General features: G+C 47.3%; 1 protein-coding gene across 5 annotated transcripts in view; it reads right to left on the bottom strand.

The window, feature by feature from the left end:
* SNX24 (sorting nexin 24) overlaps positions 1–17,988 on the bottom strand; it is a 149,391-nt gene that overhangs the window by 34,310 nt on the left and 97,093 nt on the right. The gene's annotated exons all lie outside the window — the stretch shown is intronic.

Here is a 17,988-nt window from a genome sequence, read left to right as displayed (position 1 = left end):
AGTGCCAGTATCAGAATGGCCAATCCACTCCTCTTCCAGGCAGAAACTAGAGAGCCCTGCAAGGCCCCTGGCTATACCCTGGAGACGCCCGGAGGACGGGCCTGGCAGGCGCTCATCCTGAGACTGGCAGGTGCCCCTCAGATCCTCGTCTCTCCCAGGCCTCAGGGCAGATGGCCTCTGTGAGGGGGCGGCTGTGTGCCATCTGCTTAGCAGACCAAGGGCCCTGCAGATGGGTGTTGTCTCCACCAAGCACTGTGTCCTTGGGCTGGGGTGGAGCTGGGGGCCAGGGGACCAGAGTGCCCAGCCCAAAACACGTCCCCGGGAAATGCTCAACTGAGTGAGCGAATGGCTAGAAGCCCCCTCAGAGCTTCCCACTCATCGCATTCTGCCGCATCTTGCAGCTCTCTGCCTTCTATGCCCCGACGGCATTCTAAATCAGTGATCGCGCCCGCTGACGGGTGCGATGGCTCCTGAAAGAACACCCCGAATGGAACTGTCACGGCCCACCAAGAGCAGGCATTAACCCCCGTGACTCCTGGAGTCCCAGGGACGTTCCGGGACCGGGGGCTACGTGGACAAGACGCGCGTGCCACGGTGGCCCAGGGCTGAGCAGTCACAGCTACTCCCTGCTTCGTCTCGGGACAGCTCAGCTCAGCTCGGGACACCATCAGCTCTAGCACGGCGCCACGCCTTTCTAGCCCTCATCTACCCCCAGGTGGCTTCCACTCAGGGAGGCAGAGTAGCAGACCCCCCTTCAATGGAAGGCGGGGCTCAGGTGCTGAACTCATGCCCGCCTCCTGCCAGCCCACGCTCTTCCTGCCAGCCCACGCTCTTCCTCGATGGCCTCCACTTTCACTCCAGCAGCCCAGCCTGCAGCGTCAGCCTTGTTTAGAGCAGAGGCCCGATGAGGCCTGCTGCTGCCTTTGGGAGTCACGGCGGGGGCACCACAGCCCCCTCTCCTTTATCTGTGCCAGCTTGCACGCCACAGCGGCAGTTAACTGTGACAGGGCCGTGTGGCACGTATGCGGGGTCTTCAAAAAGTTCATGGAAACCATGTATTAAGAAAAACCTGCATTTGCATTACAAAGTGGGGGAGGAAGAGAAAAAATTTATTTAATTCCATTTTCCATGATCTTGAAATACGCTCCTAAAGCTCAAAATATTGGCTCTCTGACATTTGACAGAAAAAAACTGGACCAACTCCTCTTCATGCAGGAATTCCTGTCAAGGGAGACCACCCACCGTTCTTTTAATTCCATCACTTGGCCCTTTCCAAACTCCAGGGGCCACCTGTGAGTCAGAATACAGCCGATGTCCCTCTCACACACCTGCAGGTTCTGCAAAGCAGATGGCTTGGGTACTGAAAAATCATACGCGACCAATCGGGCGACGACTGATGGGCGTCTCCTGATCAGCCGGGGACAAGAGATCCGACTGCTGTGCCCAGAACCGGCAGACGCATGAACGACGTTGCCCCACGTTCCCTGGTATAAGAAATCTGGAACTAATTGCTCTCAATTAATCCGCTCGACTCTTTGATAGCTTATTTATCAGATCGGGAAAGATAGATTTAATAGTGCTTGCTCCACACAGGTTCTCTAATTGGAAACATCACAGCATTTAGCTCACTTTCTGGTCCGGCAATTAAGAACAATTTGGAAAAGTGTTGTTGATTTTTTGTACGCTATTGTCTCCTTGATTAGATTTCCAAAGATCGAGACAAAACAAATGACAACACCAGCTGGCGCGCCCGGTACAAATAGGAAGGCGATGGCGTATTACTGTGCGACATGGGAGCCAGCCCCGTCGCTGTCGACGCCGCCTGACAGTTATTTCCCTGTGTGCCGGTCTCCTGTGTGGCTAAGTGGCAATACCTCTTACAAAAGGCACCGCCATGTACCTATTATCTTCTCTCCAAATAAGCCAAATCAACAGAAGAAATTATTTTTCTTGATTAAGCACCCACATTTCTCTTGGGAAGGAACACAACAAACAATTAATCTTTCCTGATTTGTTCTCACAAGTCCCTGCCTCTCTCAGCACAGCCTATCCAGGTACCTGTGGCAGCCAGTCGGCAGCAATTAGGCCTGAGCAGAAAATGAATGGACCTGGGCTGAGGGCCTAATCTGCCGAGAGCCCGTGCAGGAGGGCAAGGCTGCCCCGGGAAAATTCCCTTGCTGTCGGAGCCCCGCGCAGAATCACCACCCGACCGCAGCATAATTAACCAGGCTGGGGAATTTAGATGAACTAAGTAATTGGAAAGAATTAGCAAGAGATATGTACATTAATCTTCACCAGTTACACAGTGCTTAATGCAATTAAGGGTCCTGGGCTCCTGGCCTTGCTCAGTTCACAGGCTTTCTATTCACCTGCAGACCAAGGAGAGCGCACCACATGAAGATGAAAACAGAAGAAAACAGCAAACCCCTCTCGAAGACGACCCAACAGTTGGATGGGAAAACGAGAACCCACCCGAGAACTCCAGGGCAGGCTCTTGGCCACAGCAGAGGCATGAGGCACTCACGGGCTCCGCCCTCACACGGTCTCCACCAAAACCTGACTCTTCACGGTGCTGGAGTTCCTTCCCAACCCGGGAAAACAAGGTGGCGAGCGCGGGAGCAGCTGAGGTTAAGATTTCCCCTGGGTTTGTGACCGCTGAAGAGGGATGACGGTAACCTGGGATTTTTTTATCTTTTTTTTTTTTTTTTTGATAGGCAGAGTTATACAGTGAGAGAGAGGCTGAGAGAAAGGTCTTCCTTCCATTGGTTCACCCCCCCAAGTGGCCGCTAGCTGTGCTGATCCGAAGCCAGGAGCCAGGTGCTTCTCCTGGTCTCCCATGGGGTGCAGGGCCCAAGCACTTGGGCCATCCTCCACTGCCTTCCCAGGCCACAGCAGAGAGCTGGACTGGAAGAGGGGCAACCGGGACACAACTGGCGCCCCAACCGGGACTAGAACCCAGGGTGCCGGCACTGCAGGTGGAGGATTAGCTTAGTGAGCCGCGGCGCCAGCCAGCCTGAGATTTTAATATATTACTTTTCAATGCTTTACCAACTCCATAACAAAAAGTTAAGAAATTTCTTAAACCATTAGAGGAATAATTGATGTGTGCAAAATGTTCAGGATGCACTTTTAGATTGAAAGAGAAATTCATGAAGCATTAGAGACGACACAATGAATACCCAAGAGTGGATGACTGCAAACCAATCAAGGCAGGGGTGGGCACCAGCGCTGTGCAGCGCCTAGGCCTGAGCCCCTGAACCCCCCACGACTGACGCCCTGGACTGAGCAGCTGGTTCTCTGAGCTGTCCTGTGCCTGTGGGGGTGTTGAGCAGCCTCATTTCAGCTGCATGGTATCAGTAGCAACTCCACTCTCCCACCATCACAGACAAAAATGTCTCCAGACATCACCAAATGTCCTCTCTGGGCAAAAACTGCCCCCAATTCAGAACCACTGGTCTGGGGCCACCGCTATGGCACAGTGAGTTAAAGCCCCAGCCTGCAGTGCTGGCATCCCATATGGGCGCCGTTCGAGTCCCGGCTGCTCCACTTCCAATCCAGCTCTCTGCTGTGGCCTGGGAAAGCAGTAGAAGATGGCCCGAGTCCTTGGGCCCCTGCACCCACATGGGAGACCTGGAAGAAGCTCCTGGCTCCTGGCTTTGGATCAGCTCAGCTCTGGCCGTTGCAGTCATTTGGGGAGTGAACCAAATGACCTCTACCTCTCTGTAACTCTTTCAAATAAATAAAATCTTAAAAAAAAACAAACAAACAAACAAAAACAAACAAACAAAAAAACCAGACTCACTGGTCTAAGTGAATGAAGTATCAAAAAATTATTTTGGTTGTTTGATTTTTCAGAGCTGATGAACATGCATATATAAATTCTAACCAAGAACAGAAAAACACTATTACTAAAAATACATCAACTTACCAGGAGAGCACTGCTGATGCCTGTGAGTACAGAGACAACGGCTTTCAGAAAAGCCCTGCCATGCGGCAGACACGACGCCATGACATTGGGGTCACCAAGCGCAACAGGAGCTCCCTCCAAAACCTCGTTCTTCTAAAACTCATGATTCCATCACACACAGGTCAGATGACACTAACCAAAGGAGCCCAAGAATCACGGCTGCCTTCCTAAAAATCTCTGAATGCAAAACTGCAGTGCTGGGGCAAAGTTAAAGTGCGTACAGCCACCTTAACACAGCAGGCAGCCCAGGAGCAGAACACCAGCGTCCCAAACCTACCACGTGTGAGGCTAAGTTTCCCTGGGAAGCAAAGCCATGTGTGGCCTCTGCAAAGCTAAGAACTGACAGCACCAACACCTGTCTCTGGGAGGGGCTCCCCGGTTCCGAGGACAGGTGCCCCCAGCCCTCCCAGCAGGTGCAGCTGAGAGCACACATCAGCATGGCGGGCTCAATGGTGGGGACTGAGCCCAGGGCAATCATGAGACTCTAAGTTAGCGCACAGGCCCTGAATTAATCACTGCTGAGAGCTGTTGTCTCAAACCAGCACACACGGCCAAGCCAGGTGGGTAGCACCTGACAATTCAGAGATTAAAAACTTGCAGAGTTGGAAGTTTGAAGCTCATGCAAACCTTCGGGCCACAATGCACTGGCATTCATACTGCCATTCGGATCCTTTTTCTCACACGCAGTGTCCTCCGTGTCCTCACGGAGAGCTCCCCAGAGCGGCTCTGACTGCATGAGTACTGCGCCCTGCACTGAGCCACACTGCCTCTGACGCTCGCTATCCCTGGCTCTGCAGGTTTGCTGCCGCCAGGCGGATCCACCCCAGGGGAGCGCGGAGGCAGGATCCGAATTTTCTAAATGCTGGTTCAATTCGCTTCCTAGACAGGGAGGTGTACCACTTTCCTTTACAGAACTATTGTACATGACTGGCTTCACAAATTCAAAATATGCTCTGCGTTAGAAACTATTTTAAACACAGCATATAGCATTTTAAGATCAATAAGAAGCATGCAAATGGCTGGAAATTAAGCTGTGCAGTCTCCACAGTTCAAATGCAAGCCTTTAAAATACAAAATGAGAAGAAACACTGTTTATTGCCTAAGAAATTATTTGCAGCCTTCACAAAGTGTTTTCAGTTTAGCACAAGAAAGCCTTACTGAGCCGTCACAATACCTGGATACCTCCAGGTCACTGCCTTCAAAGACTGAATTTAGAAAACAAAGACCTGAGAGGTTTCCTTTTGCCTGTTTTGTCAATCATCGCGCCCACGGTGATGACAAAGTCGCCTGGCAAATCCTGGAGAGGCGTGAGGGCTTTCTAATGAAAAACCAACCCTGAAAAACGTTACAAGGCTTCTCAGCAGCCACAACGGAGCTCAGTGCACACCACGGAATCTGAAACCCTCGCAGCAATGATGGATTTAAGTTATTAACAGATCAAAAGGAGATGGATGGCGGTTTGCTTTTCTTAATCTACATCATCATCTAGATCTATTTAAAGATACATGGTGCACTAACAAACTTGGCCACGGTTTCGATAAAATCAGTAAAAATAATCTGCCCCCGTTGCACGGAGTCTGTATCGATCAATAAAATCACTTGTACAAGGAAGGCACTGTTAAGTACTGACAAACCCAGCCATTAATATTATTTAACACACTGTTCACAATCTTTAACAAGAACAAAGAGCAGTTTGTCTCGTGGTACAAGCTGGACCCTTTGTAGATACTGGGACTTCTACAAGCTTCCACGGTGATTTGAGCAAGTTCGGTCTACGCAGTCCCCCTTCACTGATGCCCCACCCCGTCCTCGATACTCAAGGTCTTGAACTTCACATCTACGGTTGCAGTTCAAAGACAATCCTAGGTGAGAACAGGAGCTGCCACTGCAAATGACTTCTTAATCTATGAATTAAACTCAACCCCTAAGAATGTGGAGCATGAGGGTTAGAGTGGTGACAGCGACAGCACGGGGCATCCCTGCTGCCTCCCGATGTCACGAAGCTCCATCATCAGCCCCTTCCCTCTGTAGGGGCTGGACGGAAAGGAAGTTTGCTTGGAGCCAGAGAGGGGGCAGCTGGAACAGACATGTGACTTAGGACAACAAAACCTAAGTGGAGAAAGAGGGAAACTTACTTTACGTAAGAACTCACGTTACTTACATACGCTACCAATGATGAGACCGCTGTTTTTGGTAAAACCAACAATAATCCCAAGATATTAATAAGAATGTAATTTTGGGTGTGAAAACATGAGACTTGAATCTCAATTCAGTTTCATCTAGTCTGTTTTTTTCCTGCATTACAGTCCTCATGAAATGATTTGAACACACATCTTACGGGGTCTACAGGACTGGGAGAGGACCCTGGGAGGCACACTATTGCAGCTACTATTTGAAGGAGGAAACTAGGAATGTATATGCCTAAAAAATGGATATGGGCTTGGGGCCCATGCTGTGGCGCAGTGGGTTAATGCCCTGGCCTGAAGCGCTGGCATCTCAAATGGGTGCCGGTTCAAGACCCAGCTGCTCCACTTCTGATCCAGCTCTCTGCTGTGGCCTGGGAAAGCAGCAGATGGCCCAGGCCCTTGGGCCCCTGCACCCACATGGGACACCTGGAAGAAGCTCCTGGCTCCTGGCTTCGGATCAGCGCAGCTCCAGCTGTAGCGGCCATCTGGGGAGTGAACCAACAGATGGAAGACCTCTCTCTCTCTCTCTGCCTCTCCTCTATTTAACTCTGACTTGTAAATAAATAAAATCTTTTTTAAAAAATAGCTATGGGCCATGAAGTAAATTCTAACTAATCTGAGAAGAAAATGAATTCCTAAGTGGTTTACAGTCATGAAAAATTAAAGCACAGAAATACACGAGTGTGGAAGACAATGTGGAAGAGGGTGTTCCCACGTGCAGACACTGCTGACCAATGAGAGCGCGCTTCTGAGACAGCGGCACAATGGCGGAGCCGACACCTGCCTGACGTGTGATGACGTGTGATGACATGTGATCCTGCAGGCGCTCGGGGGCCCGGGCAGGCATTTTCATGACGCAACCGGTGAGCAAAGCAGCAGAGTGTCTACTGACACAACAATTTCCTCTTCTTAATTATTTTATTTATTTTAGGATTTATTTATTTGAAAGGCAGAGTGACGGGGGGGAGGGGTCGAGAGAGAGAGAGAGAGAGAGGAAGAGGGAAACTTCTGTCTGCTTGTTCACTCCCCAGATGGCTACAATAGCCACGGCTTGGTGAGACCAAAGCCAGGAGCCAGCAACTCCACCTGGGTCTCTCATAGGATGACAGGGGTCCGAGTACTTGCACCATCTTCCAAGCATTAGCTTAGCAGGGAGCTGGATCAGAAATGGAGAACCAAGGACTCAAACTGGTGCCCATATGGGCTGCCAGCATCACAGGACTAACTCATCAGGCCACAATGCCGGCCTCTATTTTATTTATTTAGTTGAGAGACGGAGAGTAGGACACCTAGAAAGAAAGACAGTTCACTCCCTGAGTGCTGACAGTGGTCAAGGCTGGACCAGGGCCAATACCAGAACCCGGAAACTCCATGCTGCTGTCCTATTCGGCTGGCAGGAACCCTGTAATCTGAGCTACAGTGCTGCCTTCCAGGCTCTGCACAGACATGAGCCAGGAGCAGGCACTGAATCCAGGGACTCTGATGTGTCATGTGGGCAGCTTAACATCTGCCCCAACCCAACCCATCTTGAAGCATGAATTCCAGCATTTTAGAGACAGTGTGTGCTGCATCAGGAGGAAGGGAACCACCTTCCTGCAGAATCATCCCTCCAGGCAGTGAAGATCATGGCAAAGACAGAAAACAGGCAGACAGAAGCCGCCTTCCTAAGCACTGCAAGACAATCTACTGGCCTGTGAACCCACGGCACCGAGCCCATGGAGAAGCTGTGTTAGGTCACGGTGCGCCCTGTGTGGGGACTACCTCACAGGAAGGCTGCAGGTCTACTTCATGCTGTGTGCGTGCACACGTGTACACAGGGTGCGTTCTGTCAGCTGCACGCGGTGACTGGACACTTGCTCCCCCAGGTGAACCCCCAGCACTTCCTGAGTGACCACTGCCCCACATCCTATATTGCCATTCCTGAATGACTGGGATACAAAATCCATTTCACAGGGTGGGACAAGATCTCTCTCGGAATTCTGATTTGGGAAGGAAACATCGTCAAATGCAATCCCAAAGGCAGTACAGTAATGAAACTTGTCCAAACCTCTCCACGTTTGGAAAATGTGTCACTGGAAAGCACTGTGCCACTGCTCTGAGACGCCTTCGTGCAGGTACACCAGGAAGAGCGACCTAGCATGTGAACACTCACTAGTGCTTAGAAAGGGATTCTTAACATCCTAAAATGCTGGATATCAAAAAGGAAAGACAATACGGCACCAAGCTGGTGGGAAAGAGAGGAACCTGCAGCACCCTAAACTGCACCTCCACACCAATCCTGCTAGGACAGCAGCAGGAGGCCGTGGGCCCTGTGAGGCTAAGCACCCATCTGGTGCTGCATGGGAGAGGGAATGCAGATGAAGTCTCCTGCTGGCCTGAGTTAAGTGGGGACATTTAACAGGCAATCTCCAGAGAAAGCTAAGGGATCCACCCCCCGGGGACAGGAGGAGGAGACACAGTTCCACCACCAGGAATGTGCTCAGCCTGGGAGGGGATGGTGGGCCAGAATCAATGTCTATTCTTTGTAAACCCATCACCAGCGCTGGGCGCTGTGGCACAGGAGCTTAAGCATCCTCCTGTGGTACCAGCATCCCATATGTGCACCAGTTCAAGTCCTGGCTGTTCCACTTCCGATCCAGCTTCCTGCTAATGGCCTGGGAAAGCAGTGGAAGATGGCTCAAGTGCTTGGGCTCCTGCCCTTGTGTGGGAGACATGGAGTAAGCTCCTGGCTCCTGGCTTTGGATTGGCCCAGCTCCAGCTGTTGCTGCCATATGGGGAGTGAACCAGAGGATGGAGGACTTCTCTGTCTCTCCCTCTCTCTGTAACTCTGCCTCTCAAGTAAATAAGTAAATTAAAAAAAAAAAAGAAAGGCTGGCGCCGCGGCTCACTAGGCTAATCCTCCTCCTTGCGGCGCCGGCACACCAGGTTCTAGTCCCGGTCGGGGCGCCGGATTCTGTCCCGGTTGCCCCTCTTCCAGGCCAGCCCTCTGCTGTGGAGGATGGCCCAGGTGCTTGGGTCCTGCACCCCATGGGAGACCAGGAGAAGCACCTGGCTCCTGCCTTCGGATCAGCGCAGTGCGCCGGCCGCAGTGCGCCGGCCGCAGCGCGCCGGCCGCGGCGGCCATTGGAGGGTGAACCAACGACAAAAGGAAGACCTTTCTCTCTGTCTCTCTCTCTCACTGTCCACTCTGCCTGTCAAAAAAATAAATAAATAAAAAAAGAAAGAAAAAATTCATCACCATCAGCCCATTCCTTCCTAGGTTTGCAACCTAAATTAATACTGGCAGTGCGGTCTGAAAAACAAAACTCAAAATAACCTTAATTTTTAAGCTAATGAGTCCAAGCTGACCATATTCCCAGGTGACTAGCAGAAGCAACACCCTCTCTGTATAAATTCAGTTCAATCCTGGTCATAAAAGGAGCTCAAAGACAACACACACAAAATAGAGTCTCTTTCTCCCCCTTCCCTCTCCATCACCCAGAGGACAAAAAAGCAGCATGAGTGAGAACCAGCAGAAGCACAGGGCCTGTGAAGACATCAGCATTAGAAAACCGCACGGACAGGGAGGAGGCGGTATTCGAACACAAGGCATCTGAGCATTTCCCAGCAATGTTTAGGGAACACAAAACAATCCTCAAAAACGTAAATTTTTAAACTTTTTAGAAACTACACCTAGATACAGAGAAACCATAGCAACGAAGTTCTTTACTTTAAAACTGAAGAACATTAAAAAAATACAAGAACCTCTTAAAGCAATCACAGGAAAATCGTAGATTACTTTCAAACAGCAGAAAAGCAGCTCTATTTGAAAATTGATATTCTGTTACTTCTGTTCTTTCTCGTGTGTCTTCCAAGAACAAAGAGAACATTCGCTACCCTTAAAACTATAATAAAACTGATTTTAGCTTACAATTATCCTATGGATCCTCTCAAATCCTTCTAAAACACATATGGAATCTTAGCGATGTTACTACCCGTCCAGCATGAAACACTGGCTGACTCATATTCCTAAGAACCACCTCACCATTACTCACTAGCTATTCCCAAATATGCTAAGACTGAAACAAGGAAACACAAGAGTCATGGAATCAGCTAGAAAGATAGTGAAATGCACTGTGATTATTACATCACCTCCAGTTTTCTCATTGTGTTGTCAAAGTACCCATCTTCCCAACAGCTCTTGCAACATCTCCTCTGAAGTTTTCTTTAGGTTTTTACTGAACAGTCATAAATCTAGAAATCTCTATTTTCCACCCAAAATGGTAAGGAAAAGTGAAAGAGAAAAATGCTCCAGGATGGTTAGTCGGATGCTGCCTGCAGAAACAGCAAAACTCTAGACCACCCTGTCAAAGAGAAGAGTGTGCAAACCACTGTAAACATGCCATCAACCTTAATGCAAACTTGACATGTAAAATTTTCTAGTAGGCACACTTGAAAAAGTACAGAGAAACAAGAGGAGTGACTTTAATAATATATTGTTTAACCCAAGGGATACAAAATATTATTCCAATATGTCATCAGCATACAAGTTGACGTATTTTACATTCTTTTTTTGTACTAAGGAAACCCATGACCTTTAAATATACAGTATATCTTGATACAGCTCAGCTGCATTTGAAAACTTCTAAGAATGTTTATTTATTGTTTTCATGCACTTGAAAGGCACAGCCACAGAACGAGACAGCAAGAGAGAGAGAGAAATCTTCCATCTGCTGGTTCATTCCCAAAATGGGCTTAACAGTCCAGGCTGGCCCAGGAGCCAGGAACTCCATCTACTCTCCCAGGTGGATGGCAGGGGCCCAAACACCTGACCATCATCTGCTGCCTCCCAGGATGCACGAACAGGAAGCTGGATCAGAAGTGGAGTATCTAGGACTCAAATCAGTACTCAAAAAGGGGATGCAGGCACGCCAAGCAGTGGCTTTATCTGTTGTACCACAACGCCTGCCCCTCCCCACATTTTAAATGCTCTACAGCCAAAGGTAACAGCTGGCTACTAAAATGTGGAGCAAAATTATAAAATCTCAAATCATGAGACCTCAGATAAATGCTCTCAACATAAACAATCAGTGACATAAAAAGAAAATGTATTTTCTAGGAGCTGCTTATTCAACAGCAAAAACTTTAGCTCATATATACTATTTTGCATGAGGAACTTGGACCATCTCATTTTGCTAAAGGAATATGGAGCAGTATTCTTTCACTGTTTATGACGTCTATGTGCCAAGATTTACCTAACAAATGCTTTACCTCATCTGACAAAAGTATATAAATAGGTGATTAGAAGAAAAAGGGTCACTAAAAAAAATTCATTTAGGACCTGGTGCTATGGCACAGCAGGTTACACTGTGGCTTGTGATCCCATATGGGAGTGCTGGTTCAGTTCCTAGCTGTTTCACTTCCAATTTCTCTTCCTACTAATGTATCTGCGAAGACTAAACGATGGCCCCAGCTCCTGGATCCCTGCTACCTACACGGGAGACCCAGAGGGAGTTCCTGGAACCTGGCCCTGCCTGGACTCTTAGGACCACTTGAGGAATGAACCAGCGGATGGAACATGGATCTCTCTCTCACTCCCTCTCTACTGTCACTCTGCCTTTCAAAAAATTTGTTTATTTGAAAGGCAGAGTGACAGAGGCAGAGAGAGAGAGAGAGAGAGAGAGAGAGAGAAAGAAAGAATCTTTCATCAGCTGGTTTACTCCCCAAATGGCCACAATGGCCAGAGCTAGGCTGATCTGAAGCCAGGGGCCAGGAGCTTCTTCTAGGTCTTTCACGCAGCTGCAGGGGCCCAAAAATTTGGGCCATCTTCCACTGCTTTGCCAGGCCATAGAAGAGAGCTGGATTGGAAGTGGAGCAGCCGGGACTTGAATCGGCACCCATATCAGATGCCAGCAAGGCAGGAGGCAGCTTTACCTGCTACACCACAGCACCACCCCGAAAATAAACAAATCTATAAAAAATTCATTTAGTCATTCTAGTTGATACTTGTTAATCTAAAAATGAAAATATTTTGCAATTATGTAGCAAAGAAATTAGACATGATTTCAACAAAATTATTAACCTCTCAAAAGTACTGAATTTTAAAATGCAAATCCATGAAAGAGAACAATAAACAACAATAACTAAGAACCTGTTAGCAATGTATTTTCTGGGACAGATCATATATCATGCCACAAATTAAGTCTCAATAGATTTTAAGAGGGAGATACCAGAGAGTATCTTCTTCCACAGTAAAATGAAACTAGAAATCAGTAATACAAGGAAAATCAGAAAATTTAAAGATCGTGGAAATTAATCAATACATTCTTAATAAACCAATAAATCAAAAAAGAAACCATAAGATAAGCTAGGAAACAGAAATGATTGAAAAATGCAAATATCACATAGCTAAACCTACGGGACACAGTAAGTACACTATAGGAAAAATGTATAGCCACAGATGCTTACACTAAAAAAAAAACACCTCAAATAAACAACATAAATTTACAACTTCAGGAGACAGAAAAACAACAAACTAAGTTCAAAGCTAGCAGAAGGAAGGAAATAATAATGATGGCAGTATATGTAAGTGGGATAGATTATAAAGACAAAAATCAATGAAATGAAAACTGGTTCTTCATAAAGATCAACAAAATTGAGAAATCTTCAGTGAAATGGGTTAACAGAAAATGAGAGAAGATTCAAATTAGGAAAATCAGAAATGAAAGCAGGGCCATCACTACCAATTGTATAAAATTGAAACAATGAGAGTACTTTAAACTCTGTGTCATCTATGTCACCCCGATGAGGTGGGAAAATCCCTAGAAATGCAAAACCTAAGCTGAGCAGACCTGTAATTAATAAGCAGACTGAATCAGTGATCAAAACCCTACAAAGAAAAATCGTGGACTTGATGGCTTCACTAGAAAATTCTACCAAACATATGAAAAACACCAATTCTCAAATGTTTCCAAAAAAATGAGGAGGACAGAATACTCCATAACACATTCTATGAAGTGAAGACACTCTAATACGAAAGCCAGACAAAGACAGTACAAGAAAAGAAAATTATAGACCAATATAGCCTGTGACCACTGATGAACAATTTTTCAACAAAATAATGGAAACAAAAGTCAGCAGCTCATGGAAAAGACTACATATTATCACCCAGTGGGATATACTCCTGGAATGCAAGGATGGTTCAACATGTAAACATCCATCAGTGTACTATACCACACAAGAGTAAGCAAGGAGAAAAAACACAAGATCAGATGAAGAAAAAGAGTTTGACAAAATTTAACTCCCCTTCTTGACAAAATCATTCAATGCAACTGGAATAGAAGGAAATAACTTGAACATAATGAAAATGATAGATGAAAATACCACAGCAAGCCTCATACAAAAAACTGAAAGTCTACAACTTTCCTTCTAAGATCAGGAGCAAGTCAAGTGTGCTTGATTTCCCATTTCTATTCAACATAGTGCTGGAAGTCCTAGTCAGAGCAATTAATCAAGAAGAAATAGAATGTGTCCTTACTGGAAAGGAAATTAAATAACCTCTCTTTGCATTTTTTAAGAACTTACAGGTATGGAACCCTTAAGATTCCATGTAACAAACTATTATGACTAATAAATTCAGCAAAGTAGCATGATACAAAGTCCACAGAGAAACGTAGGCTGCATTTCAATATACTCACAATGAGCAACCTGAAAAAGAGATTAAGGAAACATTTCCTTTTACCGAAAATTAAACATACTTAGGAATTAACTTAACCAAGAAAGTGAAAGATTTGTTCAAGGGAAGCAGAAATCATTTCTGAAGCAAAGAAGATACAAATAAATGGGAAGATATCCCATATCCATAGATTAGGAAACTAAAATGTTAAGAGATCAAATCACCCAAAGTGACGCACATATTCATTGTGAACCAAATCAAAACCCCACTGTTTTTTGCAGAAATAGGAAAATATTCTAAAATGGATATGGAATTTCAAGAGACCCCCAAGCAGCCAAAACAATGTTCAAAGAGAAAAAAATGGGATAAGGTCAGTTTTCCTATAAAGCAATGAAGACACTACTTATGATACCAGCACCCACACCACAGCACCTGGGTTCAAGTTCCCATTCTCCTTCCAGGCCAGCTTTCTCCCATTGCAAACCCTGCAGACAGCAGCTGATGGTCCAAGACTTGCATCTATGTTTGCTATGTGGGAGACCCAGATGGAGTTCTGGGTTCATGGCTTTGGCTTGGACCAGTCTTAGCTGTTGTGGGCATTTGGGGCTTGGACCAGCAAACAGAGTATCTCCATCTCTTAGTCTCCATCACTCTGCCTTGCAAATAAAAAAAAAATACAATAAGTATATAGAACAAAGTTGGAAGACTCAGACTTCCTGGTGTCAAAACACACTCCAGTGCTATAATAACTGAAACAGTGTGGTACTGGCATGAAAGCAGACACAGAGACCAATGGAACAGAATGCAGAGGCCAGAAAGAGACCCTCATACAGATGGGCCAATGAACTGTGATGTCTAGACTAATGAATGGGAAAAGCAGTCTTTTCACTAAATGGTGCTAGGAAAACCGGATATGCACAGGAAAACAGCAATGCTGGCCCTACCCACCATTGTAAACAAAAGATTTCTCAGAAATGGATTCATGACCTATAACCACACAACTCTCATAAGCAAACACAGGGTAAAGCCTTGGTGACTGAACTTGGCAGCAGTTCCTTGGACAGGACTCCAAAGCTACACTCAATCAAAGAAAACACAGACACGCGGAACTAGGGGAAAACATTTTTCTAAAATTTCTGTATTACAAGACCTTGCTGAGGGCAGGTATTAGGCCTAGTGGTTAAGACACCACTTGGGGTGTCTACATAGAGTGCTTTGTCTTCAAGTCTCAGGTCTGCTCCCAACTCTACCTTCCTGATAATTCACACCCAGAGGCAGCTACAGTGGCTGAGTACCTTCCTCCCACAGCAGAGACCTGGATGGAGTTCATGGATTCTGGCTTCAGCTTGGCCCAGTTATGGCTATTGTGGGCATTTAGACAGAACTCCTGAAAACAAGCCATCTGATTAAAAAATGGTGAGGGACATGAACAGACATTTCTTCAAGAAAGATACACAAATGGACAACAGGCACATTCATAGTGCACTAGGGAAATGCAAATCAAAACTATGAGAAGCTACCACCTGACACCCATTGGAGGGCTACTATAAAAAAAAAAAAAAAAACCAGAAAACTTACCAAGGCTGGGCAAGGATGTGGAGAAAATGGAACCCTTGGCCACTGCTGGCAGAAATGAAAAATAGCATAGCCACTGGGGATAACAGGATGGCAGCTCCTCAAAAAATTACAAACAGACTCACCATGTGACCTAGCTGCTGCGGCAGAGTGGAGGAACCAGACCTTTAAGCCCCTTTCAGATGAAGAAATCAGGCAGCCACGAGCAGGCCGCAGCCTGGTCCACACTGGTTTCCTTTCGGGCAGCTGGCAGATCTCGCCTCGGAGTGGCTGAGATGTCACTGGCCATGTCCAGGCACACGGAGCTTCTGTTGTTCTTCGATCACGGCCCTTGCAACACATCTAGGGAAAGGCTTACGCTCTGCAGCTTGGGGCAACTTCCCACTGTCTCTCTTTGATGACTTCCTTGCCTTTGGTATTACACCTCTGTCTTCCCTCTGGACTCCAGAAAGAAAAGGGAGGTGAGACCTGGCTTGGTCTCCATCTCCAGGCTTTACTCCGGGATTTTCTGGCTGTACTCTATGGAACATTATCGTTACTTGAGAAAGCACCTTCGGAATGTTTCTAATTGCCGAACACATTTGACCCTAAGGACTCCTGTAAATTCTCCTGCTGTCTCACACAACACCTGCTGTAAGCTTCTGGATAATCCACGATACCTCTGCGAAGCCCTCCAGATGTACTCATCCAGTTTTAAGATGCATTTTGTATTCTGAGTTAACTCTTTCCTGAAGAGTATTTTATTTCTTCTTGGTCTTTCTGTTGATGCTGCTTGCTTTCATCACATGCCTGGTTATGAGATGACCCTGAAGAGTACCCTGGGTGGCATGGGTGGGTCTCCTCCCTGGAGAAGTGAGGAGTTCTCACATGGGCCTCCTTTCTGAATGGAAAGATAGTGTGGTGCTGTGGCACAGTGGGCAAAGCTGCCCCCTGCAGTGATGGCATCCCATATGTGCACCGGTTCGAGTCCTGGCTACTCCATTTCTGATCTAGCTCTCTGCTATGGGAAAAGCAGAAGATGGCCCAAGTGCTTGGGCCCCTGCATGCGCATGGGAGATCTGGATGAAGCTCCTGGCTCTTGGCTTCGGATCAGCCCAGCTCCGGTCATTGTGGCCATGTGGGGAGTGAACCAGTGGATGGAAGACCTCTCTCTCCCTCTCTGCCTCTCCTTCTCTCTGTGTAACTCTTTCAAATAAATAAATCTTAAAAAAAAAAAAAAGAAAAAGGAAAAAAAGAAAAACACTGTGGGTGGGTCATGCACTTAGGTGCGCTTGACCTTGCAGCTAGTGGATTGACATTCTTAAAAGATTTCAAAGGCAGAGTCACAGACACACACACACACACACACACACACCGTTCTTCCAACTTCTGGTTCACTCCCCTAGTGCCCACAACAGCCAAGGCTGGGCCAAGCTGAGGCCAGGAGCCAGGAATTCCATCCAGGTCTCCCACGTGGTTGTCAGGGTCCCAAGCAGGCAGCCGGGAGTTGAACTAGCACTCATATGGGATGCTGATATCAAAAGCAGTGGGTTAATCCGTCGCACCATCATGCCAGCCCAAAGTGAGCTTAAGTGTTCTGATATCTTCATTAGAAATCTTATTTCTTCCCTAGCCACTGTGTTTACTTTTTTTTTGTTTCGCTAATAAAGAAGTCTTTTTTTGTTTTTAACTGAGTCGGATCATGAACACCAGGCTGCAGGCAATCCGTCCCAAGCACCTGGTCCACACACACACCGTGCACCATGCACCTGCTCTCGGCTTCACTGTGCCCGTCCTCTGCTCTCCACGCTGCAAAGTGCATGCTGCCTCCACTCCCCACACAGGCTCTCCTGGCTGCATCTGGGCCAGCGCTTCTCATGCTGTCAAATCCACTCACATCGTATCCCAGCAATTCCAAAAACTTGCTAAATTTTTCTTCCTTTGATGATCCTTTTTTTTTTTTTTTAAAAAAAAGGATTTATTTATCTACTTGAAAGGGAGGAGGAGAGAGAGAGACTGATCTTCCTTCTGCTGACTGACTCTCCAAATGCCAGCAATGGCCAGGGCTGTGACAGGCTGAAACCCGGAGCCTGAAAATCCGGGTCTCCCACATAGGTGCAGGGGCCCACGCACCTGGGCCGTCTGTTGCTGCTTTCCCAGGCACATCAGCAGGGAGCTGGACTGGAAGGAGAGCAGTCGGGACTGGAGCCAGCGCTCCCATGGGATGCCAGCGTCACAGGCAGCAGCTCGACCTGCTGCCTCACAACGCGGGCCCCTCTTCTTCCAGTTTTTCTTCGCTTTTTCAGACCAGGACTCCCCTGGTAATTCTGTGGGTAAATCACCCTTCCTTTCTCCATCTTCAGAGGAGCCCATGATCGCCTGAAGCCAGACAGGGATCCCCGGCCAAGGTGAGGTTCAGAGGTGGGCACAGACACACACCTGAACCACTCAGACCAGCACAGAGGTTCCACCAGCAGAGACCCCGCCCCGGCGTGGGCTCTGCAGCCTGTGGTGCGAACAGGCGAGTTCTGGAGCTGCTGCAGCACTTCTGTGCCACTAGGGGGACCCAATGAGGCTTCCACCATGGAAAGCGGGAAGCAGACAGGACAAAGTACCTCCAGGGCCCT

This window comes from Oryctolagus cuniculus, chromosome 6 (assembly GCF_964237555.1).
Source record: "Oryctolagus cuniculus chromosome 6, mOryCun1.1, whole genome shotgun sequence".
In the NCBI taxonomy this organism is placed as follows: Eukaryota; Metazoa; Chordata; class Mammalia; order Lagomorpha; family Leporidae; genus Oryctolagus; species Oryctolagus cuniculus.
Note: the sequence above shows the minus strand (reverse complement) of the source record. Positions and strands in the feature narration are given on the sequence as shown.